This window comes from Dermacentor variabilis, chromosome 9 (genome assembly GCF_050947875.1).
Source record: "Dermacentor variabilis isolate Ectoservices chromosome 9, ASM5094787v1, whole genome shotgun sequence".
Lineage (NCBI taxonomy): Eukaryota > Metazoa > Arthropoda > Arachnida > Ixodida > Ixodidae > Dermacentor > Dermacentor variabilis.
This window is the reverse complement of record NC_134576.1, coordinates 151,018,388-151,046,375: the sequence shown is the minus strand read 5'-3', so window position 1 is coordinate 151,046,375 and position 27,988 is coordinate 151,018,388. Positions and strand designations below refer to the sequence as shown.

The following is a 27,988-nucleotide window of genomic DNA, read 5'->3' as shown; positions in this document are numbered from 1 at the left end:
ATGCCTTGGGGTTGTGTTCGAGCAACATATGTCGTGAAACACACATGTATGTGGATTTAGTCGCTGCTAAAATATTCCGTATGAGTGAAATTTTGCGCAGGTTAAGATTTTTTTTCTCCATAAAAGCATCAAGCTTCTCTTATACAAGTCCTTACTTCTCAGTGAAATTAACTATTGCCATCTTGTTTGGGGTGGTACTACTCTTACTAATATCACCACGCTACATAGAATACAAATAAAGAACGGCCGTCCGGAGTATTCTGGATGTTTCCCACGACACCCATACGCAGCCACTTTAAAAAAAAAATGAGTTTGCTTCCTATGCCTCATATTTATGAGAAAACACTAATTCACCGCTATAAGACATGTATTAACAGAAATAATAACACGTGAAATACTTCTCGAACGTAAAACAGAGATGAGGAGCTAAATACGGGCACTTGCGAACGCTGGGAGGTACCACGGGCAAGGACTAGTTACATCTACCAAATGTTACTCTTTAGATTATCGTCTTGTCTAAACAAAAGGTACAGTGTCTAAAGATTTGTTATTGTGCTTTATTTATTTTCTTTGTTTTCGCATAAAGACAGAAAGAAAAGAAGAAAGATGATTGCATTTTTTTGTTAGAGTGTATTTGCCGAATTGTGCATTGCAGTGTATATCGCGTTATACATTCCTTTATTTCATATATGTATAACATGCATGCGTAAGTAGCGTTCTCTTTCTTTTTCTTTAAATTGTATCATTACATGCTTTGATTTCATATGTGTTATATGTGCATTACGTTTTACTTGTATTCATTATATGTGCGTTATGTTTGTCACGCATCTTATTGGGACTCAGTTGACTCTTATTTAATATGCAATACTTCACCTTATGCTCTGTCACTGCCTCTTAAAAAGGGCTGCGGATCACGTCAAGCCATAAGAAGGCTTTTCGTTCGAGGTCCTCAGCTTTTTGGTGTCGAAATAAAGTGAATCGAATTGAAATCAAACCTCTGGTGTCGAGCACGACAGCCCAGTGCTCTAACCACTGAGCCACGATTTTTTCTTTCATGCATGGTGTTTACTACGGCGAGTCAACGTTGCATGGAAGGTACAAAATAAGAAGGCGGTAAATGCAACATCAGAAAGAAGATTTGTATCAGTACAAGGCGATAAAAAAGCGATCACAATTGACCCTAAAAGGGAGGGAACGACACACCTAATCAATCGAGCGTACCAGTCAGGTTGAAATTATGCTTGGCCGTAGATGTCCTACAGGTGCATAACCGTTCGACTAAACTGCACTGACGAAGAAACAGCAGGCTCAGTATTACGGTCTATCATTCTTGTCTTCAATACTAGGTGCATGTGTACCATGCGTTTTAAATGCCACGCCACCATGGCATGCGTGTATGGAGAGAGAAAACAAGGATAGGAAAGGCAGGGAGGTCAACCAGAACAGCATACGGTTTGCTACCCCACACTGGGGGTGGGGGAAAGGGGAATAGAAAGAGGAAGAAAAGGAGGGAGTAAGCACTGAGTACGTGTAGGAGGGACACCATGCACAAGCACACTATAAACGGTCCCTTAAACTGCTGCACTTCAAGTACTGCACTAGTGCACGAATCGCTTTTCGAGCAAGTGACGGGTGTGGACACAGTCCGAGTATCTTTGACTCGGTGAACGGTCTCGAGTCCAGTCGGTGTAAAGTTGGCCGCAGAGAGAGGCGTTGGACATCGTAGCGAGGGCAGGTACACAGTAGGTGCTCGATGGTTTCCTCGCACCCACATGAGTCGCACATCGGGCTCTCGGCCATTCCCATACGGTATGAGTATGCGTTTGTGAACGCCACTCCCAGCCACAAGCGGCACAAGGTTGTTTCGCCGCGGGAAAGGCTAGATGGTAGTTGTAGCCGTCGCGTGGGGTCCAATTTGCGTAATCTGCAATTGAAGGCACTTGAAATCCAGAGATCCAACCTCCTCGCCTTCTCCTCGTCCCTTGCGCCGCTCCCCCTCCCCCCCCCCTCGCAAGGGAAGCGGTCTTGCGCCCGCTTTTAGATCCAACCTCCTCGCCTTCTCCTCGTCCCTTGCGCCGCTCCCCCTCCCCCCCCTCGCCAGGGAAGCGGTCTTGCGCCCGCTTTTCTGCAGGACGATTGGTCTCCCTGCCGTTGCCCTTAGAAACGCGCGGATTTTGCGCTTTGTTTGTGTTTTAGAGCGCAGCTCTTTGGCGTCCGTTCCTGGGTTTCGCGTCGGCGTCGTCGTCGGCCTCGTAACCAGCTCCGCCCCCCTTTCATCCCCCCAGCGCTAGCAGCGACCGACTGATACCGCTGGATGCCGCTGACGCCGCTAGAGAGTCAAGATAACGTGACTGCATAGAACACCGTCGCCGCCATGCAGAAAGAGGAGGAAAGGGTCCCCCCCCCCCCCTGTTCTTGTGTGGCGGATAGGGTGCTCTTCAGTTGCCGACGCGCCGGTTATTCGTTGTCCCTGAAACCAACTCCGCAGCTGGGGTTGACTCACTATCGGCGTCAGCGGCATCAGTCAGTCGCTGCTATCTCTTCCCTCCTCCCTTTATCGTGTTGTCCGCTTGCTGCGCGCGCTTCTGCCCCCATCGTTTGCCGCTGGGTGTACACGCCGCCCCCCTCCCCCCTCTTCCTGCGAGTCTCCGGTTGTCAAAGCGCCGGCTCGAACTTAATTCCTTTCTTCGCTCCTCCTCCAATGCAACCCCTGTGCGGTGGCAATCAGAGAGCCAGATCGGTGGCGGCGGATCTGTATATGTGCACCGCCCGAGCCGAAATTGCCGCTGCCGTTCGCCCTATGCGGTGGCAATCAGAGAGCCAGATCGGTGGCGGCTTGACATAAAGACAAACAGCAATTTCCTAACACTTATGCGGGAGAACATCCCGTTCCTCTCGCTCGTAACGCGTCCCACGGCTGTGACAACCTCGCGAGGCACTTGTATAGATCTCGTCTTTGAGAATCAAGCATTGGTGTACCAAGTCGAACATATATCAGTCTATTTCTCCGACCACAAAGCTTCCTTCATGACTGTCAAGAACTGTTAGTGGAGTCTTTGTTAAAGGAATACGTGTGAAAAATAAAAAAAAAATTCTGTGATAGCGCATACATGTGTTGCTCGATTTCTTTGCCTCAATCTATCGAAAAGGTGAAACAGCTTATTTGCTGCGCTCAAATTTCGCATTAGGAAGTAACGTAATCGTCGGCAATTTTTTTTTTTCGTCCGTGCCATTTTTCTCCTCAGCTCGGCTGGCTGGGTGCTTTAGCTCGGCATAGTGAACGGTGTACGCTGTGTTTCCTGCTCTCTGTGCTCGCGCTACGCAGTGCTGTTGCGCATATAACTGCAGCAAGAAGCCTGGAGATGGTTGTGCAGTTTTTATGATACCACAAGGAAAGCGTGACGGCTTGCGCAGGAAGCAGTGGCTGCATAACATTGGCCGAAAGAACCTTGTTCCGACAGAGAACAGCGTTGTTTGCGAGGGGAGGCGCCTTCCTTATTGCTCGTATCAAAGCATCCATTAATGCTGCATTTTTTTTTTCAATTCTTCCGGCCTGCTCACCAGCGTTTTTGCTGCGGCAATTTGTACGTTGCATAAATATAGGGCTGTACTCAGTATGCTTAATATTCTGCTGGTTCTCTTATCACCTCGCACATTGCCAATTGTTGTTATTCAGCCGAAAACGCAGCACTATAGGTAGTTGTCCACTGAGAACAATTGTGCGCGATGATACAGCCTCTCGATCGCACTTTTCGTTATCATCATCTATTTTCCCTTAAAACCCCAATGGGAAATTACATAAGCAAGGGGGGGCGGTGGCAGCAGGAAACATTACAGGGCATGATGTGACATAAATGGTAACAGTGAACAAGAAAAAAAGACCGAATTAAAAGACCAAATATATATATATATAACAAGAACCACATACGGAGAAGATATCGTTAAGGGGCAACGGGGGAGGGATCTCTCTCGTGACGATCATTTACTGGTGATTCATTAAAGCTGTCCCTTCCTTCCTGAGGGAAAGGCAAAAAGCACAACAAAACATTTAGGTAATGAAAAGGGCTGTAAAGCTATATTTGAATTTTGAGGGACTTCTGTCATTCACCATAGACTCAACAAGTTTGTTCGTCTTCAAATGGGCATGGTAGAAAGGACTGATTAAAAGATTTGGTAGATGCGCGGAGTCGTTGTGAACTACAACAATTGAAAATACGGCGGGAAGTATGATTAGGAGGCAGCAGGAGAACACCATGAATATCCGGAAAATTATAGTACAATTTGTGGAAAAGAGAAAGGCGAGTGATCCTGTGGCGCACTGCTAAAGATGGAAGACCTAGGGATGATTTGATATTGGTGATACTAATATTCCTGTCATATTAAGAAGGGATAAACCGTGAGACTCGCCTCTGAATTGCTTCTAACGCGATGACTAAATAAGCTTGGTGGGGACTCCAGATGCAGGATGCATACGCAAGTCTGGTGCAGATAAAAGTTTTGAAAGGCTACCTGATGGTTGGAAGGAGGAGAAAGAGTGAGGGATCGCCTGATGAAGCCGAGGGTCTTGGAGGTATCAGCAGTGAGCTTGAGTATGTGTTCTGGCCATGATAAGTTGTTGTGATTGTTACTCCAAGATATCGATAAGAATAATCTTGCTCAATACTAACTGAACTGAGGGAATAGCGATAGATATCGTTAACCCCTTTCCGAGAAACCTGCACGAATTTACATCTATAAATGTTAAAATACGTTTGCCATAAAGTGCACCAATTCTCAATTTTATGCAAGTCATCCTGACGTTTAGACTGATGACTACTGGAAGCAATTCTTAGATAAAGGACGCAGTCGTATGCAAAAAAGTCGTATAGTAGAGGAGAGATTATTTACAAGATCATTTATAAATATCAAAACCAGAGGATCTCGAACTGACCCTTGGGCAACGCCTGATATTACGTCGCAAGCTTTAGACTCCTGATTTTATTGTTAGGGTGCGTTGCCTGTTTTACTGAAAATCAAAATAGCAGCTTGTAGAAGAGCAGTTATTTTCAGTTCACGTCGATATGTCCGTCAGTCACACAATGAATGCAGACTCTGAAAAAATTAGTGGCAAGTATACCCATGGTATTGCAGGTGATGAGTGCTAGCTAGTTCACAATGCATTTTTTTTTAGTTTTAAGGCGAAAGCCTTTAGATCTGTTTCAAGGTCGTGTTGTGAAAACAAAATATCACGTGACCCAGGACGGCCGGAAGCGACCCAAAGCATGTCCAGCCGTATATGAAATAATAATGATTAGCCAAGATAATTGTATATTCATTAGTGATTGAACTAAGGTGAATTAGCTAGGATTAAGGTTGATTAGGGTAGATTAAGGTGGATTAGGACGTATAAAAGGGGGTTAAGGTGCATGAACAAGGCTTAAGTCGTATTAAAGAGGATTAGGGTGGATTAAGGTGCATTAGGGTTGATGGAGGATTAAGACCGATTAGGACGTATTAAGGAAGACTGTGGTAGATTAGGGTTGATGGAGGTAGATTAAAGTGAATTACAGTAGGCTTTACAAGGCTTTCGCATTCGCTTCTCTTAGGCGATACCTAAGGACACCTTGGATTTTTGGAATTTGCTTTGAACTGCACTTTCACACATGCAGCAGTGGGGGACGATTATTTATTTATTTATTTATTTATACATACTGCAGCCTCAATGAGGCTGTTGCAGGAGTGGGATGAACAACAAACATAAAAACTTTTATAAACAAGCTTAATTGCGTGAATTGTTTCAGTGGTAGTGAGCGGATGTTGCCCGGTAATGAATTGTTGATGAAAAAAAAAAAACTGTATATAAAGGAATCAGTGCGGGCAAGAAAGGTTGAGATATTTAGAGCATGGTGACTCCTCGTACATGAGGGTTTGGAAGAAGTCAAATAATTATCTAGGTACGAGAGGAGAGGAGAATTGATTAACGTGTGAAGGAATTTTAGGCATTCAACTTTGCGACGCTCTGCAAGAGGAGTGAGACCAAGTAGGGGAGAAAGTTACACTGCGAAAATTCCTTGTCATATCTCCTACAAATAAAACGCTTCAATAAAACTTGGTGCTGGGCTAGTTGGTGATGCATTCTTTAAAACTGATGGTAGCGCTATAAAGGACGGACACACGATGAAAAGACGACACGACGACGAGGAAACGCGTTTCCTCGTCGTCGTGTCGTCTTTTCATTGTGTGTCCGTCCTTTTTAGCGCTACCATCAGTTTTAAAGAAAAAAAAAATAAAACGCACTGCCTTTTTTGCGCTGATTCTAGATTTTTTTGACGTCACAGTGTTTGTATGGATTCCATACAACGCAGCCATATTCGGGGATGGGGCGAATGAGGGTTTTATATGTAAGAAGTGCGGTTTCTTGAGGAGCAAGACGCAGCGCACGATGTAAGTAACCTAGTCTTTTAAGGGCCTTGTTACAGGTGACATCAATGTGTTTCGACCATGACAAATGGTGTGTTAGTAGGATACCGAAATATTTGAATTCGAAGACCCTACTTAAAGTATTATCTTTAAAGACATAGACAAAGAAGGAAGGGGATGAGCGTCTTGTAAGGGACATGGAGACAGTTTTGGAAAAGTTTATATTCATTTGCCATGCTTTGGACCAGTTACAGAAGTCGGCGAAATAGTCGTTAAGGAGAACGTGATCAGTAGGAGATTGAATTGTATGACATAAGACGCAGTCATCTGCAAAAAGGCATATTTTAACTGAGATGTGTAGAGGCCGATCAATAATATTGTTACGGAGAAGGGAACGAAGAAGTTGGATTGGACTAGACGAAGACGAAGTCTGGCAGTTGCCTGAACGCCATATACGCCAGTTGTAAATATTCGTTATTTTACACTCGTTGGCCTGCTTTCTTCCTGCAACATATTGGTGGAAGGTGCGGGGTACAATCACGGAACTTCGCAGCGGACGTCATCTACCTGCCGCCACAATGGCAAATCAACCGACAGAAGCGACAACGCCTCAGCAGCCCGTGCCAACGGTCATCCTCACTCATCCGCGGGACCCAGGGACATCTTGTGGCACGGACAACGCCGATGTCGAGGACTGGCTTACGATGTGCGAACGAGTGTGCGACAATAACAGGTGGGATCCAACAATGGTGCTAGCAAACGTGATATTTTACCTAAAAGGAACTGCGAGGCAATGGTACGACACACACGAAGCTGCCCTAACGAGCTGGGATGTCTGCAAAGAAAAAATGCGAGACCTGTTTGGCAGACCTGTCGGTCGTCGGCTGGCGGCAAAAAAAAAAAAAAAAGAACTTGCGTGTCGCGTTCAAACGTCCACAGAATCCTATGTCGTCTACATACAGGATGTGCTGGCCCTCTGTCGCAAGGCTGATAACAACATGACCGAGGCAGACAAGATTAGTCACATACTGAAAGGTATTGCAGACGATGCCTCCAATCTCCTGATGTGCAAAGATTGTGCCACTGTGGATGCAATTATAAAGGAGTGCCGGCGCTTCGAACAAGCGAAGGGCCGCCGCGTCGCTCAGACTTTTGACCGATTGCCCAATACCGCCGCGACGTCTTCTTGCGAAGACCCGCAGCGCTTCGTTCAGCCCACAGGACCGGAAGAAATCACGCGCATCGTTCGCCGTGAGCTTGAGGCCATGGCTCCGGCTCCAGTCCGTTCTGACTGCCGGGAAAGCGTGCCCGCTATCTCCTTTATACAAGCGGTCGTTCGGGAGGAAATAGCAAGTTTGGGCATTCCATCTCTCTGCGCGGTCCGCCATACAAACAACCAGATTTCTCCGGCCGCTCGCTCCCAGACGCAAAGCTTTCCGCCCCCTCGTCGCAACCCAGCTGACTGGCGCACAGCGGATGATAAACCTATCTGTTTTAATTGTTCCGGTATTTGACACATCGCCCGTCATTGCCGCAACCACTGGTCGTCGCCTCCTCGGTGGTCGTCTCCGAGTCACTACCACCAAGTACCAGACAATCGCACTTTCTCGCCCTATACGCCAACTAGGAACATCAACGCCGACAGTGCTCCACCAAGATCTAGCCGCTCCCCGTCTCCGCAAGGTCGTAGGTCCCGTTCGCCTCTCGTTCACCGCTCTTCGTTCCCTTCTGCAACCGGTCGCTTCGCTTCGGGAAACTAGGCGGTGCAGCTCCCGGAGGTGAAGCTGCAACTACGACCCGGCCCACAAATCCTCTGTTGACCCTGCCTACATGTGGAAACCTACTGGACATTGAAGTTGATGGCGTTCCTGTTAGATCTCTCGTTTGACACAGGAGCGCAGCTTTCAGTTATGAGCGCTGCTCTACGCCGATGGCTCAAAAAGGTTCTGACGCCCTCCGTACCGTGCACTGTGTGAGTCGCCGATGGGAGTACTTCACCTGTTCTTGGAATGTGCACAGCACGTGTGACCATTGGGGGCCATTATGCCGTTGTTCTATTTATCGTCCTTGAACACTGTCCGCACGACCTAATTCTCGGCCTCGACTTCATTTCGAAACACTCTGCCCAAATTGACTGCTCCGCAGGTGTTGTACAGTTGGATCTGCCGCTTCCTGCCGACGCAACAACTTGTGCTTCACACCGCTTATGTTCTGCTGAGTTTGCAAGGCTGTCTCCACAAGCGGCTACAAATGTACTCCTGACGCCCTGTCCTCCCATACCTGATGGCGAGTACGTCGTGTCGCCGCTTACTGACGTGGTTTTGTCGCGCGATATTGCCCTACCGAGCACTTTAATCCGGATCCGCGAAAACTGCGCTCGCGTGCCCATCCTCAATTTTGGAATTTCGTCGCATGTGCTGCCACACGGTATCGCCATAGCGCATATCACTCCTTTGGAAGAATTTGGGATTTCTTCTTTGACCTCTGAATCCTTCGTCAGTACCAATGGACCTTTGTCACCCACTCCTCCGTACTCGACGCCTTCGGACGATGTTTCTAAGATGATCGCCCCTGACCTTCCTTCCGAGCAAACAACAGCTCTTCGTCACCTCCTGTCATCTTTTCGCGACATCTTTGATTTGGACGACCGTCCACTTGGCCAGACATCTGTTGTCACGCATCGCATCAACACCGGTGACGCCAGCTCCATTCATCCTATGAATGGGGCTGGCGTCTCCGCAACAGAAAGGGCCATCATAGAGAAAGAGGTAGACAGGATGATGGACAAGGACATCATTGAACCTTCCAGTAGCCCGTGGGCATCACCGGTTGTCTTAGTAAAAAAAAAAGACAACTCGTGGCGCTTCTGCGTTGACTACCGTCACCTCAACAGGATAACAAAGAAGGATGTTTATTCCCTGCCGCGCACTGATGATGCTCTTGACTGCCTTCACGCATCCCAATACTTTTCATGAATTGACCTCCGCTCCGGCTATTGGCAGATTAGCGTCGATGAGATGGACCGCGAGAAAACAGCCTTCGTCACACCGGACGGTCTGTACCAATTTAAAGTCATGCCGTTTGGATTATGCAATGCGCCAGCTACATTCGAGCGCATGATGGACTCTCTCTTGCGCGGCTTGAAGTGGTCTACATGTCTCTGTTACCTCGACGATGTGATTGTGTTTTCGCCGAACTTTCAGAGCCACCTGCGGCGCCTCACAACCATACTCTCCGTGTTTCGCAGGGCTGGCCTTCAGCTAAACTCCTCCAAGTGCCATTTCGGTCGCCGTGAAATTAACATGCTCGGCCATCTCGTAAACGCCGCCGGAATCCAACCTGATCCACAGAAAGTTCACGCCGTGCGAAATTTTCCTGTACCTTGTTCAACAAACGATGTCCGTAGTTTTCTGGGCTTATGCTCTTATTTCCGGCGATTTGTGAGAAATTTTGCCGACATCGCTCACCCTCTCACTGACCTTCTTAAGAAAGACGTCTCTTTCTCTTGGTCACCTCTGCAGGAGAAAGCCTTTTCTACCCTGACTGAGCGGCTTACAACTTCCCCAATTCTGTCACACTTTGACCCTTCTGCGCCCACTGAAGTACGAACTGACGCGAGTGGTCATGGCATCGGCGCTGTCCTCGCTCAGCGTCAACAGGGCCAAGACCGTGTCATCGCTTACGCTAGCCGCCTTCTTTCCACGCCCGAGCGAAATCACTCCATTACCGAGAGAGAATGTCTCGCGCTCGTATGGGCGGTCGCGAAATTCCGGCCGTACCTTTTCGGTCGGAGCTTCTGCGTCGTAACCGATCATCACGCCCTCTGCTGGCCCTCCTCTTTGAAGGACCCAATTGGACGACTTGCAGGTTGGGCCTTGCGTCTACAAGAACATACATTTTCTATTATGTATAAATCAGGGCGCCTTCATAAAGACGCTGACTGCCTGTCCCGCAATCCCGTGGATCAACGGGACGATACCGATGCACACTCGGACATCAGTGTTCTATCCGTCTCTGACTTCCTCCATATTGGCGACGAGTAGCGCAAAGATCCGGTTCTTCGAACACTTATGGAACGCCTAAGCTCCTCGCCCAATGACCCGTCCCTCCGTATGTTCACCTTGCGCGATGGAACTTTATACCGTCGTAGCGTTCGTCCTGACGGCCCGGAGCTCCTCCTAGTCGTTACCAAGCACCTTCGACTCGCCGTGCTCCAGCAACTTCACGACGCTCCTACTGCTGGACATCTGGGCATCACTCGTACATACGACCGCCTGCGGCGCCGCTTCTTCTGGCCCGGCATTTACTGCTCTGTGCGCCGTTATGTCACTTCTTGCGACCTGTGTCAGCGCCGGAAGACGCCTACTACGCCTCCCGCTGGTTTGCTTCAACCAATCGATATCCCCACAGAGCCTTTCTTTCGTGTGAGCCTAGACCTTCTGGGCCCCTTTCGAATTTCTATCAAAGGCAACAAATGGAGTGCTGTCGCAACCGATTATGCCACGAGATATGCCATCGCGCGAGCGCTACCAACCAGCTGCGCTACAGATGTCGCAGACTTCTTACTATACGACGTCATCCTGCACCACGGCGCCCCTCGCCAGTTGCTGACGGATCGCGGCCGCTACTTTTTATCCAAGGTCGTCGATGACCTGCCCCGCTCCTGCGCAAAACACAACACCAGATTGCTACCGCGTACCACCCTCAAACGAACGGTCTCACCGAGCGACTCAACCGCACACTAACTGAAATGCTGGCCATGTACGTTTCCGACGATCACCGTGACTGCGACGTCGCTTTACCATACATCACTTTCCCATACAACTCGTCCCGTCACGACACTGCCGCATTTTCACAATTTTACGTTTTGTATGACCGCGACCCCACCTTGCCCTTTGACACGTTGCTACCTTCCGCAGTACAATCACCTAGCACTGGTTACGCTCGCGATGCTATTGACTTAGCCGCCCAGGCCCGAGATGTCTCCCGTCATCGCCTCACAGTCTCGCAAGCTTCTCAAAAGCGACGCCACGACCTTCGGCACCGAGACTACCATTTTTCACCTGGTTCCCTTGTCCTTCTCTGGACGCCTTCACGTTGCGTCGGCTTGTCGGAAAAACTACTTTCCCGGTATCCTGGTCCGTACCAGATCTTACACCAACTGTCCGACGTGACATACGAGATCGCCCCAGTCGGTCAGCCTTCAGTGCACCGCAACGTCACCAGCGATGTTGTTCACGTCGCCAGGCTTAAGCCCTATGTCCCCCCATTAAGTGAGGCTCTATAATTTGCACCGGGACGGAGGTACTCCACCGGGAGGGTGATGTTACGGTGAAGGGAACGAAGAAGTTGGATTGGACTAGACGAAGACGAAGTCTGGCAGTTGCCTGAACGCCATATACGCCAGTTGTAAATATACGTTATTTTACACTCGTGGGCCTGCTTTCTTCCTGCAACAATACAAAGCAGGAATAAAAGAGGACTCAGTACTGAACCTTGGCGAACCCCTCATGAAACAGGCATCAAGGGTGAGTTAGTACAGTTGAAACATACACATGGCGAACGCTGGGAAAGAAAGTGTGATGTCCAGCCAACCAAAGACGCATTCTTTAGTATAGCGAACAGCTTGTGCATAGGTTTAGGGTGTGAGACAGTGTCGAAGGCCACTGCAAAGTCTATAAAAATAGCATCAATCTGGTCACCTATGTCTAAAGAGCTGCTAATGTCATGAGCTGCTGATGTACCAACCGCTCCTTTATGCCTTGTAGTTCCTTGGACTGGCGTGGATCAGTCCCCTGGAGTTTACCCTCGGAAGCTGTGCTGATTCCATTACTTTGCTGCCGAACAGCGGTGACATCATGTACTCTCCTGGACCCATGCCGTGCTTCGTGCGGCGGCCTTGTCTGGTTCACGCCACTGCGCCTGCCGTGTGCGCAAATGCTTCAAGCAAGCCCTGTAGTCTGCCATCGGCCACCTTCTTTCCGCCGTGGTACCTCAACACGGGCTCCTGTTGCGCTTCTGTTAATACGTCATCATTTCCGTCAAGGCAACATATATTGCCTCCCCAGCGCCACCGCGCTTTCAGTGGGCTTGGCGGCACGTCAATGATGGTTATGCTTACCAAGCGCTCCTTTTTGCCATGCAGGTAACTAATAGTCACTCCCTTTTTGCAAAGGGAACTAGTTTTAGAACGTTTCTCGTACTGCCAAGCCCAAATTAAATATACACCACTGTTTATGACTGTTCTTGCCTTCTGTTCGACTTGTTACTAATGTCTGGTGATGTTGAATCGAACCCCAGCCCCCTTCATGCTGCTGACGCGGTAAACTGTGAACTACTTGCCACTTTACGACAGCTTCAATCCGGGCAGTCAGCTATTCTCGACCAACGCCATATACGCCAGTTGTAAATATACGTTATTTTACACTCGTGGGCCTGCTTTCTTCCTTAACTTCCTTTCTTCTTCCCAACTTACATCAATTCAAGTAACCTTGTCAGACCATGAAAAACGATTTCTTGAATTTAACTCTAGATTGGGGCCAAAATCGAAACTGAGTGCACAGCTCTCGCGGCTTGGCGAGAGTCAGACTTGGCGAGAGTCAGAGAACTAATCATTGATCACTGCATCCAGCACCTTTAACCTCCTATTCAACCACGTGAAATTGAACGCGCTCATAGGCTCGGAACCTATCACCATGGCAGGTCCAGACCAGTAATTGTTGAATTCGCTCACTTCAAAGATAAAGACCACGTCCTTTCACTGGCTCAGAAATTCAGAGGCACAGCTTTCGACATTTCCGAACATTTTTCCCCCACGGTTCGCCTACCTCGTAAGCGCCCCACTGAAATTGGAAACACGAACAATATCCCACTTAAATTGCGCTACGACAAACTCGTTTCCGGTAACAAAACCTACATTTTCGACCAGCAAGCCGATAAGGTAGTTGAACGCAAAGCTTAGCAATTACCCAAGTCGAAGGCTCATTCCACCCCTCCTAGTCCTTCTCGTATTTCTTTCTTCTTCACTAATATCCGCAGTGTCATTCCAAAGCGTGATTCTTTATGTGGCCTCAGCAGCTCATTTTCAAGTAATGTTGTTTGCCTAACAGAAACATGGCTTAATTTGTCTTTTCTAGATTCTGAGATCCTGCCCCTCCTTCCAGACTTCGACGTATTTCGCAAAGATCGAGCCGATGATACTCGGGGTGGTGGCGTCCTTATTGCCACGAGTCATCACCTACGTTGCATCCCGGTTACCATATCCTCATCTCTTGAACTAGTTTGGCTTTATTGTACCGCATCCTTCTCGCGAATCCTTCTTGGAAAATGTTACCGCCCTCCTTCTGCTGACTTCATTTTTGCCACCCTTCCACGACGCCTTATGCAAGATAACCACCTCATATTTTAACAGGCCTGTGCTACTATTAGGCGATTTTAACTTCCCATCAATCGATTGGTCTAATCTAGCTTCCCCAGTATAAAAAAATAATATGGCTAGCGAGTTAGCTAACACGTGTCTCACATTTGGTTTAACCCAAGTTGTCAGTCATACCACTCGCACTACAGACCATTCTTCTAATATCTTGGATTTGGTACTAACTTGACATCCTGATAACCTTTCCCCTATCTCGTACCTGAATGGCCTCAGCGACCATAAGATACTGCACGCTTCTTTTTCCTGCCATATATCCAATCAAAGAAAAACTAAAAGAACACTCACGCTTTACGACAGAGGTGATTATGACAGCATTATCCGAGATTTAACAACCTTTTATGATAGATTCACTGCTGCCTTCTATCTTCGTTCACTGGAGTCTAACTGGTTACTGTTTAAATCTGAATTATTGCGTGTGGTTAAATTGTACGTTCCTACCATAACAATAAATGGACGGAAACAATCCCCGTGGTTTACCAACACACTAAAACGACTGAACAACAAGAAAAAACGTCTCTTCCGTTCTGCAAACTCTTCTCAATCCGAACTTAAGTGGGAACAATATTACCTTGCAGTCAAACATTATGACACGCAGGTCGCAGAGGCCAAACGTGTTTTTTTTCAACCACGTTGCCCTTTATGTTGCACAATAACCCAAAACGTTTCTGGCAAAGTATTAATACCCGGTGGTCCAACATTGTTTTTCTACGTGATAGTTCTGGCTCCCCATTCCCCGAAACCGAGGTCGCTGAAGCTTTAAACAAGACATTATGTTCTGCTTTTATTAATGATTACCCCGAAATTCTTCCCACATTACCACCTTCGACTTATCCTTCTATGACAAACATTACTTTTAATCTGAACAGAATTATTAAAATAATCGATTCCTTAAAGAATTCGTCCTCGCGTGGTACTAATGGCATTAACTCCAAAGTTTTAAAAAGCACTAAGCGCATTAGCAGTTTCTTCTAACGCTAATGTTTCAACAGTCTCTCACAACGCGATCAGTCCCCACTAACTGGAAAATTGGCAAAATAATTCTCACTTTTAGAAAAGGCGACCGTACAAATCCTAGCAACTACCGTCCAATTTCCATCAACGGTGTTTGCTCGAAACTGATGGAACACGTTATACATTCCCACATTGCCACTTTCCTGTCATCTGTCAATTTCTTTCATCCTAATAAGCACGGATTCCGCAAAGCTCATTCCTTGCGACACACAACTTGCTCTGTTCCTACACGATTTGCATTCTCATCTTGATCGCAACATCCCCATTGGCGCTCTCTTTCTGGACTTCGAAAAAGCCTTCGATAAAGTGTCACATATTCTTCTCCTGCATAAACTCTCGCTCCTTAATCTTCATCCAGACATATTTAATTGGATCCGTGAATTTCTAACCGAGCGCCTTCAGTTTGTTTTCGCTAAATCGATCTCCTCAACCTTATCTCCTGTACTATCTGGTGTGCCCCAAGGCTCTGTCCTTGGGTCTCTCCTCTTCCTCACATATATTAATGACCCTCCACTTGACTCATCATCCAACATACGCCTTTTCGCGGACGATTGCGTTTTATACAGACAAATAACGAATGCTTCAGACCGATCCGCTCTTCAGGAAGACCTTCACCAAATCCAGGCAAAGTGGAGCAAATGTCCCTCAATGTCAGTAAGTGTTCACACGTGTGTTTTAAACGACGTCGTAATTATGTTGTACCGTCCTACTCCTTTAACAACTGCATTTTAACACAGTGTGAAACATTTAAATGCCAAGGAGTGCATATATCTAGTGACTTATCTTGTGCCCATCATATCAATCAGTTAACTAATTCCCGCAACCGCTTACAAGGTTATCTACGCCGTAAGTTGTCCTCAGCGTCTCCTTCAGTCAAACTACTTGCATATAAAACCTTAATCCGTACTAAACTAGAGTATGCTTGTGCTATTTGTGACAACCATCAGGTTAATATGATTAACACCAGTGAAGCGGTTCAGAACCAAGCAGCCAGATTCATTCTATCTGACTACTCCTATAATACAAGCGTGTCAGCCTTAAAATCCAGGTTGCCTTCCCTCGCTCACCTCCCGCCGCAAAACTGCTCGTCACCTTTTATTTTTAGGTTATTTCATTTACAACCCACAGATAACGAGATCATCATTCCAGCCCATCGTTTTTTCCCGCCACACGCATCCGAATGCTGTGTATCTACCACTCGCCCATTCCACTACGTATCAACATTCTTTTTTTCTATACACAGCCCGTGAATAGAATACCCTTCCTTCTGAGAACGCCCTCATCCCTGACATTTCTCGTTTCAAAGCTGCCATCGAAGACCATCTTTCAAGTCGCATTACTTAACTGACGCGCCGTTTTTTTCCACTATGTGCCCACCCCTCATGTAATGTCCTGTTCAGGGACCTTTGAGGTAGAACAAACAAACAAACAAACAAACAAACAAACAAACAAACAAACAAACAAACAAACAAACAAGCAAACAAGCAAACAAGCAAACAAGCAAACAAGCAAACAAGCAAACAAGCAAACAAGCAAACAAGCAAACAAGCAAACAAGCAAACAAGCAAACAAGCAAACAAGCAAACAAGCAAACAAGCAAACAAGCAAACAAGCAAACAAGCAAACAAGCAAACAAGCAAACAAGCAAACAAACAAACAAACAAGCAAGCAAATAAATAAACAAATAAATAAACAAATAAATAAACAAATAAATAAACAAATAAATAAACAAATAAATAAACAAATAAATAAACAAATAAATAAACAAACAAATAAACAAACAAATAAACAAACAATTAAACAAACAAATAAACAAACAATTAAACAAACAAATAAACAAACAAATAAACAAACAATTAAACAAACAAATAAACAAACAATTAAACAAACAAATAAACAAACAAATAAATAAACAAATAAATAAACAAATAAATAAACAAATAAACAAATAAATAAACAAATAAATTCTGTCAGTTCTGTTATAGTGCTAAGGCCACGTCTAAAACCATGCCGGAAAGTGCATAAACTTTTGTTAGATTCAAGAAATTCCATAATATTGATGCATTATTTTCGTGTCGAAATCCTCCATTGACGCTCCCAACGAACCAGAACTTAAGTTCACGCCGACGGGCCCTTTGACGGCGTTAATAGGTACTAGAGCCCAGGTGTCCATAATAAGTTGTAACCTCCGTCTTCGACTGGGGAAGGTCGTCACGCCTGCTACTACACGAACCGCACGCGTGGCCGATGTCAGCACTGTTGACGTCACTGGAATGTGTACTTCCCGTATAAGTATCGCCCACCGCCACGTCCCTGTTCTTTCTACAGTGCTGACCAATTATCCCCATGACGTAATCCTCGGACTCGAATTTCTTACGGCGCATTCAGCTCTGATCGACTGTTCTGCCGGTACGTTCTGTCTCGAACTTTCTCTACTCGCGCAAATTCGTGCCGAACTGCCGAACAACTTTAGTACGACCGCCTTCCTCCGCCTGCCGCCTTGACTTTCATCGATTGGCTATCATCTTTTTCTGTGCCCGATGGTGATAACATCGCCACACCTCTTCCTGATGTCCTTTCGATGCGTAATCTCACTGTGCTTCACTCCGTCGTCACCGTCGCCGATAACCGGACACGCCTCGCCATCGTCAATTTTGGCCTGACAAAGGAAGTTCTACCCAAAGGCATATCGGTTGCAACGCTCCGTGCTATCGGAGATGACCACGACACGTCATTTTCCATAGACGTCTAATGAGATTCTTCATCATGTCCACAGGATGCTATTTGCCGTGACGCAACATTTCGTTCCATGATTGCTGCGGACCTATTTCCTGAACAAGCAGCAGCTCTGTGTCGCCTTTTGGTTTCCTACCACGACATCTTCGACCTCAGCAGCAATCGCCAATCGGGCCAGACCTCAATTGTTAAGCATCACATAAATACCGGTGATGCCACTCCTATTCATCGCCGGCCATATCGAGTTTCTGCGTTAGAGCGTAAGGTTATTCAAGATGAAGTGAACAAGATGCTTTCCAAAGGCATTGTTGAACCTTCGCCGAGCCCTTGGGAATCGCCCGTGGTGCTTGTTAAAAAAAAGGGCACATAACGTTTCTGTGTAGATTATCGTCACCTAAACCGCATTACCAAGAAAGACGCGTACGCCTTGTCTCGCATTGACGACGCCCTCGATTGTCTCCACGGTGCCAACTACTTTTCATCAACAGACCTGCGGTCTGGCTATTGGCAGATTTCTGTGGATGAAAAAGACCAAAAGAAGAGCGCGTTCGTCACCCCTGATGGTCTACATCAATTCAAAGTTCTGCCATTCGGTCTATGCAACGCCCCTGCAACGTTCGAACGTATGATGGAGTCTTTGCCTCAAGGGTTCAAATGGTCAACACGCCTCTGCTACCTAGACGACCGTTCTCGTATTTTCGCCTACATTTAAGACATACCTTGAGCGCTTATCAGCTGTTCTGCAATAATCCGCGAGACGGGGCTCCAACTAAATTCCTCGAAGTGTCACTTCGGTCGTCGGCAGATTACAGTGCTGGGCCACCTTGACGGCGCTTTCCGTATTCAACCAGACCCGGAGAAAATTCGTGCTGTCACGTCTTATCCTGTACCTCAGTCTGCCAAAGACGTTCGAAGTTTTGTATGACTCTGCTCCTACTCCCGACGCTTCGTTAAAAAAATTGGAAGACTCTTAAGCTTCGCCTCCAAGAGTGGAACGCGATAGCGTTATCGCACCCCTTTCGCACCGCCCACTCATTCGCTCGGCATGCTCTTGACGAAACGAAGGTGAGAAGCGGGCGAGGGGCGCGCGAACTGTAGGAGCAGCGCCGTGCATTGCGAGGAGGGGGTCTTCTGTGTTTGCCGCAAGATGGCTCTGCGTGTGCGCCAAGCGCAGAAGAATATTGCGAAAACGTACTTCGCTACTCGTTTAACTGCGACTTCTGTAATTTACATGCTCATAATGACCAATATACACCGCAGTATAACTTTCTACGGCACGTTTCTAAGGCAACACCGCATTCACTAGACGCGCTTTTGTCCCGCTTTGAACCATCGAACTCATGGCTGAGTGGTAGCGGCTCCGTCTCACACTCCGGAGACCCTGGTTTGATTCCCACCTAGTCCATCTTGCAAATTGTTTTTATTTATAAATTGCCTTCCGAGATTTTTGCTCACGGCCAACACCGCCGACGCCGACACCGGCTTTTCTGCGACACGAGCTCCTTAACGCTCTCGCGTTAAAACTTCGCACCGACTGCCCGACCTCTTACTGATCTTATGAAGAAGGACGTGCCGTTAATGTGGGGACCCGCTCAAACTGCCGTATCTGCCCACCTCACCAACATTCTCATCAAGCCACCTATACTGGCCCACTTTGACACACCCTCTCCTACAAAGGTGCGTGCCGATGCCAGTGGTGACGGTACTGGAGCTTTCTTAGCCAAGCGCCAAAAGGGTCAACATACGAGCACATCATAATTGGATTTCTCCGCTCTTTGTGCGCATGCGCGAAGAGCAGTGGTTGCGAGGGAGAAATGTGGGGACTTTCGGTCCTTAAGATTTCTCTTCGCCTAGGTACTACGGGGAAGAAAGTTGTTAGCTCCGTTTGTCCCTATCGAGCTGGCAGACAACGCGTGGCCGGCAAGGCGAAGAAGACGTGTCCGAGGCGAGTTTGTTGCTATTTTGTTGCGACGGTAGCATATTAAATTTTTATTGTCCCTGGGGGATACGTTTGGAAGTGAGGTGTCTTCTTACCCGCCGTGGTTGCTCAGTGGCTATGGTGTTGGGCTGCTGAGCACGAGGTCGCGGGATCGAATCCCGGCCATGGCGGTCGCATTTCGATGGGGGCGAAATGCGAAAACACCCGTGTGCTTAGATTTAGGTGCACGTTAAAGAACCCCAGGTAGTCAAAATTTCCGGAGTCCTCCACTACGGCGTGCCTCATAATCAGAAAGTGGTTTTGGCACGTAAAACCCCAAATATTATTATTATTATGAGGTGTCTTCTCGCATCACTTTAGTGGCAAAGCATTACATCGTGCCGATGCATTGTTCATTGCTGTCGTTGAGCAAGGTCAGCATACCGCACACTTCAGGAGATTCGCGGGAACGGAAACAGTTTATGAATGCGACTGCCGTGACGATGCGAGGTTGTTGCTTCTTTTTTCTTTTTTTTGCGGCGGCAGCATATTAAATTCTGATAGTCGCGGGGGGATACGTTTGGACGTGAGGCGTTTTCTCGGATGACTTTAATGGCAAAGCAAATTACGTCGTGCCGATGCATTGTTCATTAGTGTCGTTGAGCATACCACACACTTAGGAGAATCGCGGGAACGGAAACAGCTTATGAATTCAACTGCCGTTCCGATGCATTAGTTCTTGATGTAACTGAGCAAACAATACACTTGGAGATTCGTGGGAATGGAACGTTGTGAGCTCTATATGGGAAAGTACTAAAACTTGCGTCGCCATGCAGTCTGAGCCGTAGATCGTTGTGAGAGCTGTACAGCCACACTGGCAAAACACTACGCCCTGCGGATGAATACGGAACAAATATATGTTAAAGAAAAATGGTCGTCATGCAATAGCAGCTGAGACCGTTGTGAAAGCAATTTGGTCTGTGTCCACCTTGTTATGGTTTCTTTTATACTGTTTAATGTCATTGACGCATGCGCAGCAGTAGTTGACCGACGATGACTCTCCTTCCCCTCCCCTTCCTTCACTCTCTTTATGCCTGTTGCAAATTGTATATATTTGCGCAGGCTCCAATAAAGGTGATGTTGTCAGTCAGCGCTCGTCCTGTGTCCTCCCTTGTCCGTGTTTTTAGAGCTGTTTTAAATATGAATGATCCGTACCAACTAGCTCGCACCCAAACCCTTCTGATTCCAAATTCAGCCCATGCTTGTATGGCACGCACTGCTCTGCAATCCCGGACCACCACGCGCTCAGCTGGCTTTCCTCACTCAAAGATCCTACCCGCCGGCTTGGTCTGTGGGCTCTGCGGCTGCAAGAATATTCCTATGCGGTAGTGTACAAGTCGGCCCAATTACATCAAGGCGCAGACTGTTTATCACGCTATCCAGTGGACGAACCACCCGCCGACCCTGAGCCTAATACCGACGCTTGTGTTTTCTCTGTTTCTCAGCTGCTACACATTGCCGACGAGCAACGCCGTGGTGCCACTTTGCGCGCCATCATTGATGGCTTGGAATCTTCGCCTACTGATTCGTCCCTTCACCTGTGTGTTCTCCAGGATGGTGTATTATACCGCCACAATGTACGCTGTGGCGGTCCTGCCCTACTCCTCGTCAATCCTCAGCCCCTCCGGTCAGCTGTTCTCCAAGAACTTCACCATTTACCGACGGCAGGTCACCTTGGCGTCTTCCACCCCTGCGACCGGATTCGCCGACGCTTCTTTTGGCCAGGTCTTGCCCGCTCCGTCCGGAAATGCGTTGCGGCGTGTGAAAAATGCCGGCGCCGAAAAACACCATCGACGCTCCCTGCCGCATGCCTTCAACCGCTCGACATTCCTTCGGAGCCTTTCTTTTGCGTTGGCTTGGACTTACATGGCCCTTTCCCTCTATCCACGTCTGAGAACAAATGGGTCACTGTGGCGACAGATTACGCCACGCACTACGCCATCACCAGATCGCTTCCAACAAGCTGCGCCACAGATGTCGCCGATTTTCTTTTACGCGCCGTGATCCTGCAGCATGGTGCTCCACACCAACTGCTCGCAGACCGTGGTCGGACATTTCTTTCTCAAGTGATCGCCGACATCGTGCAGTCCTGCTCCACCAAGCACAACCTCACTGCGTCTTACCATCCACAGACTTATGGTCTCACTGAGCGTATGAATCGCACCCTAACAGACACGCTTGCAAAGTACGTCTTGTCCGGCCATATTGATTGGGACCTTGCCTTACCCTATGTCACTATTGCATATAATTCTTCGCGTGACGACACTGCCGGTTATTCCCCGTTCTTTCTGCTGTTCGGCCGAGAGCCCACATTGCCACTGGACGCATCCCTGCTATCCGCCGCAGCAGAGACCAGCGATTGTGCTCTTGACGCCATCACCAGGGCAGCCCAAGCACGCGAAATTGCCCGCGCTCGCCTCTGGAGTGCCGTCACTCCTCCCGCCGCGACCGATGCCCCTGTAGACGTCTTCGCTCGTGCCGTCGACGCAGAACTCACACCTGCACAGCGCACAGAAATCATCAAGCTCCTCCAATGTTTTCGTGCCTCATTTGACATTGACCAACCATCCTTGGGTCGAGCGTCCGCAGTCGTTCACCGTACCAACACCGGTGAACAAACACCATTGCGCCAGCGTCCATATCGCGTGTCGGCTGCTGAACGCCGTATCATCGACCAGCACGTTGACGACATGCTCGAGCGTGGCATCATCCAGCCCTCTAACAGTCCATGGGCATCTCCGGTTGTCCTCGTTAAAAAAAGGATGGCTCCATTCGGTTCTGCGTAGACTATCGCCGCCTTAACAGCATAACGCGCAAAGATGTCTATCTTCTGCCGCGCATCGACGATGCCTTGGACAGTCTGCAGGGAGCGGAATTCTTTTCCTCACTGTATCTGCACTCCGGGGACTGGCAAGTGCCAATGGCCGAGGCCGATCGCCAAAAGACAGCCTTTGTAACACCTGATGGGCTGTATGAATTTACCGTCATGCCGTTCGGCCTCTGCAACGCGCCTGTCACTTTCGAGCGAATGATGGACACCGTTCGTCGAGGCCTGAAGTGGAAAACGTGCCTCTGTTATTTAGATGACATTGTGGTTTTTTTTCCACCGACTTTGCGTCGCACCTCAGCCGCCTTGAGCAAGTCCTTGCGTGCCTCTCCACTGCAGGCCTGCAACTAAATATGAAGAAATGCCACTTCGGCGCTCGCAGGCTTACTATTCTTGGCCATGTAGTTTCAGAAGACGGTATCCTCCCGGACCCCACGAAACTTAGCGCCGTATCCGAGTTCCCTAAACCAACCACCATGAGATAGCTTCGCAGATTCATCGGCCTTTGCTCATATTTCCGACGCTTCGTCCGTAACTTCGCCTCTGTCATCGCCCCCTTGACGCAGCTTCTCACCGGAAGTTCTGACCTGTCAGCCTGGACCCCGGCGTGCGATGACGCATTCCAAGAACTGCGACGCGTTCTCACCTTTCCTCCAGTGCTGCGACACTTCGATCCCTCTGCTCCAACTGAGATCCATACAGACGCTAGCGGTGTCGGGCTCGGCGCTGTTCTTGCACAACGCAAGGGCGGCTTCGAAGAGTACGTCGTCGCGTATGCCAGCCGCACCCTTACCAAGAAGGAATGTCTGGTCATTATTTGGGCTATAGGAAAATTTCGTCCTTATGTGTACGGGCGTCCATTTGACATCGTGACCGACCATCATGCCCTATGCTGGTTATCTTCACTAAAAGATCCAGCTGGTCGGCTCGCCCGTTGGGCATTGCGCCTACAAGAGTACGACATCCGTGTTGTTTCTCGCTCAGGCCGAAAGCATTCAGACGCAGACGCTCTATCCCGGTCACCCCTGCCCTCTAGTCCTGTCCACTAGTCTATTTCCACCTGCGGTGCCTTCGCCCTCAGTATTTCCGACGTGCCATCAGAGCAGCGCAAGGACCCATGGGTCTCTTCGCTTATTGCCTTCCTGTCTAGACAGTCGCCAGCGTCGATCTCTCGGACGCTCCGTCGTCAAGCCGCGCACTTCACCATTCGGGATAACTTGCTGTACCGCCGCAACTACAATTCAGCGGCCGCAAGTGGTTGCTTGTTATACCCCGACACCTCCGCTCCGACATCTGCGCTATGTTCCACGACGACCCACAATACGGCCACGCTGGTGTATTAAATACATACTCTCGCCTCCAGCTTCGGTACTACTGGCGCGGTATGTACCGTTTCATTCGCTAGTATGTCCGGTCATGCCTCATATGCCAACGACGTAAGACGCCAACTCAACATGCCTCCGGCCCCTTGCAACCCTCACCATGCCCCGCGCGCGCGTTCGACCGCGTCGGCATTGACTTATGCGGTCCGCTTCCCAACACTCCAAGCGGCAACCGCTGGGTATTGTTGCTATCGACCACCTGAAACTTCAGCCCTTGCATCTGCCACTGCAAAATACGTCGCCAGTTTTATCCTTCAACACCTGATTTTACGCCATGGAGCACCTCGAGAATTACTAAGCGACCGTGGTCGCGTATTCCTCTCCGACGTCTTTTCAGCATTGCTAAAGGAGTGTCGCATCATTCACCGCACTACCACGGCATATCATCCTCAAACTAATGGAATGACAGAACGGTTCAACCGCCCCCTTGGCGACATGTTGTCCATGTATATTTCATCTGACCACTCGAATTGCGATCGCATTCTGCCTTTCGTCACCTACGCTTACAATACCGCCACGCAAAGGACCACTGGGTTCTCCCCTTTTTTTCTCCTGTACGGAGACGAACCTTCATGTACTATGGACATGATTTTACCTTACCGACCGGATGCTTCGAAGTGGACGACTGTTTCTAGAGCGGCTGCTTACGTCGAAGAATGTTGCCAGCTCGCTCGTTCGTTCACATCCCAGGACCAGTGGCGCCAAAAGCATCGCCACGATTCATCCACTACGGCTACGTGCTTTGCTCCTGGCTCGCTGGTCTGGTTGTGGGCACCCTCTACCCCTCCAGGCCTTTCCTCCAAGCTGCTCTCCAAGTACCACGGTCCTTATTGGGTACTGAAACAAACATCCACGGTCAGCTACCTTATCGAGCCAATGGAATCGCCTTCCGACCAGCGTCTTCGCGGCCAGGAAATTGTCCACGTCTCCCGGCTCAAGCAGTGCCATGACCCCCCTGTGTTCGCCTACCCTTAGGTCGCCAGGATGGCTCCTCTTTCGGCGGGGAGTGATTGCACTGAAGGCACTGGGCAGTGGGCATAGCGCTTGTGAAAGTGAAGACGACGAGAATTCCTGGCTTCCCCGTTTCGCCATAGTGCCTAGTACCGACCTGTTTAAGCCTACCGCTACAACCTAGAACTAGTGCTGCTAGGCAAACACCCCGTTGTATTATATATATATATATATATCAGTGGCTATGGTGTTGGGCTGCTGAGCACGAGGTCGCGGGATCGAATCCCGGCCACGGCGGCCGCATTTCCATGGGGGCGAAATGCGAAAACACCCGTGTGCTTAGATTTAGGCGCACGTTAAAGAACCCCAGGTGGTCAAAATTTCCGGAGTCCTCCACCACGGCGTGCCTCATAATCAGAAAGTGGTCTTGGCACGTAAACCCCCAAATATATAAAACGCTCGCTTAGTAATGCCGAGATTGTAGGTAGGGAACCCACGGGCGGCATTTTGTCTTTTCGTCCACATTCACTTCCCTTTCTTTGTACCTTTCTGGACATCAGTTTCAAGCAAAGCAGCTGATTTCATCTATGCTTTCCTTGGCTTCGTTGTCATTGTCTCGTGCAGATGTGCAGGGTACTTCAGCGAACACTTTCGAAAATTCTTAAAGGTGGCCTGTGGCAGACAGCACAATTTTCGCTCATGTGCTGGTCTACTCGAAGTGGCAGGCACTATACTGAAATGCATATTCGGCTAATTAAGAAACGTTAGCTCATTAACTTTTTAATTATTTACCTCATGGTCCATATTACAATTTACAAATTGTAGCACTAGTGTACGCGGTTTGGTCGTGCTCGTCTCTCTTTCTCTCTACACCCCCCTGCCACTCTCTTTCTCTTTTTATCCCCCTTCACCCTTCCCCCCCCCGTGCAGGGTAGCCAACCGGAACTGCCTCTGGTTAACCTTCTTGCCTTTCTATGCATCCTTTTCTCTCTAGCAGTGAACTCGCAAGGCGGATCCACTTGGAACGAATTCTCAGGATGACACCAGTTTGGAGGTATTACTTCTCCAACTTTGCGGAGAAATGCATTGGCGTTATAGCCTACATTATTTATTTATTTATTTGTTTGTAAGCATTGCAGCTCAATAAGCGCTATAGCAGGAGTGTACTAACAGTGGAAAATTATACAGAGAAAAGTACGATACAACGATGAGAACGGCAGAAAGCTGAGCTAGTTGGTAAGGATTCATTATGCAAGGAGAGGTGAATAGGATCGCCTTCTAATCTTTCCCTACATTGCCAAGATTGTAACTGCACGCCTAAGTTAGACGAATGCGCGATATTGTACAGGCACAAGAATGAAGATACGCGTTTTATGGTAGAGGCATGGCATATCTATAATGGTGGAAGCGCGTGCGTGATTCAGCCTTCGATTACTTTACATAAGGAAGAGATTAAGGGCCGTAACAGTTATGTCTCACGTAGACCGGCACGTGTACCCGACTGACACGTGGTGTTACCATTCCTGAGCATGCGCAGATGAGCTTTGTGTCTTTCTTTCTTTTGCCTCAGTGTTGCCTTCAATTGATAGTCGGCGTTCGTGTTGTCCACTTGTGTCCTGTCTGCACGCCTCACCTTTTCTTGCAAAACAACGATGAGGGTGACGTGCTAGGGCCAGTCATCCTGGATGGTAGATGCAAAACTTCGGGGCGAGCATGATCGAATAGACCCAGGTAAGGAATTCCAGTCTGCTATGGAACTAGGGAAAGCGCTGAATTTAAACATATTAGTGGCATGCAAAGTAGGGCATCAAGTTGTGATGTCGTCTCGTCGATAACTCTGGTGTGAGGTTAGTGTAGTTTTTGAAACTCTAACGGACGAATTGACGACGCTGTGCAAGAAATCGAATGTTGCTATGCGGCGACGTGAATAGAGCAAGTTAATTTCAAGAAATTAAGTGCACAAGAGGGAGAAAAGTCATGATCATGACGGGGACATATAAATCTTACAGCTTTTTCTGGATTGATTCTAGCCTGTTCATCTCACATTCTTGCAAGGGTTCCAAACGACAGATGTGTAGTCAACAACAGGATGGATTAGTGATTAATATAGCGGTAGCTTAGTAGCTTTCGGAGAGTTGGATAGTGTACGACGTAGGTAACCTAATTTGTTAGTGCCTTGTTACAAATGTAATCAATGTGATTAGACCATGACATGTTATGCATAAAAGTGACACCGAGACTTATACTCAGATACCCTACACAAAGTGCGGTTATTAAAGGAGTAATGAAAAAGAAAAGATTTTTTACAGAAGGACATAAGGACTGTTTTATCATAGTTTATGTTCATTTGCCAGGTGTTGCAAAGTGAAAAACCTAGCAAATGACTCTAGGAGGCGGTAATGATCACCACAAGAGTTAATGGCTTCCTATAAAATACAATACCCGCCGTGGTTGCTCAGTGGCTATGGTGTTGGGCTACTGAGCACGAGGTCGCGGGATCGAATCCCGGCCACGGCGGCCGCATTTCGATGGGGGCGAAATGCGAAAACACCCATGTACTTAGATTTAGGTGCACGTTAAAGAACCCCAAGTGGTCGAAATTTCCGGAGTCCTCCACTACGGCGTGCCTCATAATCAGAAGGTGGTTTTGGCACGTAAAACCCCATATTTTTTATATATAATACAATCATCGGCATAAAGACAAATGTTAGAAGAGATGTTAACAGGCAACTCATTTATGTAAATTAAAAAAAAGAAGCAGTGGCCGAATGGCTTAAGGCACTCCAGATGTCACATCAATTCCAATAGATTTGGTCGAGCTATAAGAGATGAACTGGGAACAAAGGGAAGGAAAGGTTGAAATCCAGTTAACTAGTTGAGGATTATTTAGTACAGCGTTAAGTTGAGCAAGGAATTTAGAATGTAATACTGTGTGAAATGCTTTAGAGAAGTCTATAAATATAGCGTCAACCTGGTTGCCAACATCAAGGTTAAGGAAAATGGTATGGTATGAAAAACTTTATTCAAGTCCTCAACTAACTCAACTCCACTGTGTTGTACTAAAACCGCGCCTAAACCCATGCTGTATGTTAGCAGATTATGAGATTCCAGGGAAAGTACTATGTGTTTATGAATTATATGTTCTAAGATTTTGCATGACTGTGATGTTGTTGAAATCGGTCTGTAGTTGGATAAAGACTGCTTATCACCAGGTTTATAGAGAGGAAGCACTTTAGCTAACTTCCATGAGGAAGGAACAGTGGCAGATG

General features: G+C 47.9%; 1 protein-coding gene across 2 annotated transcripts in view; it reads right to left on the bottom strand.

The window, feature by feature from the left end:
• Positions 1-27,988, bottom strand: part of LOC142557840 (bile acid-sensitive ion channel-like) — a 292,552-nt gene that overhangs the window by 161,060 nt on the left and 103,504 nt on the right. The window lies entirely within an intron of this gene.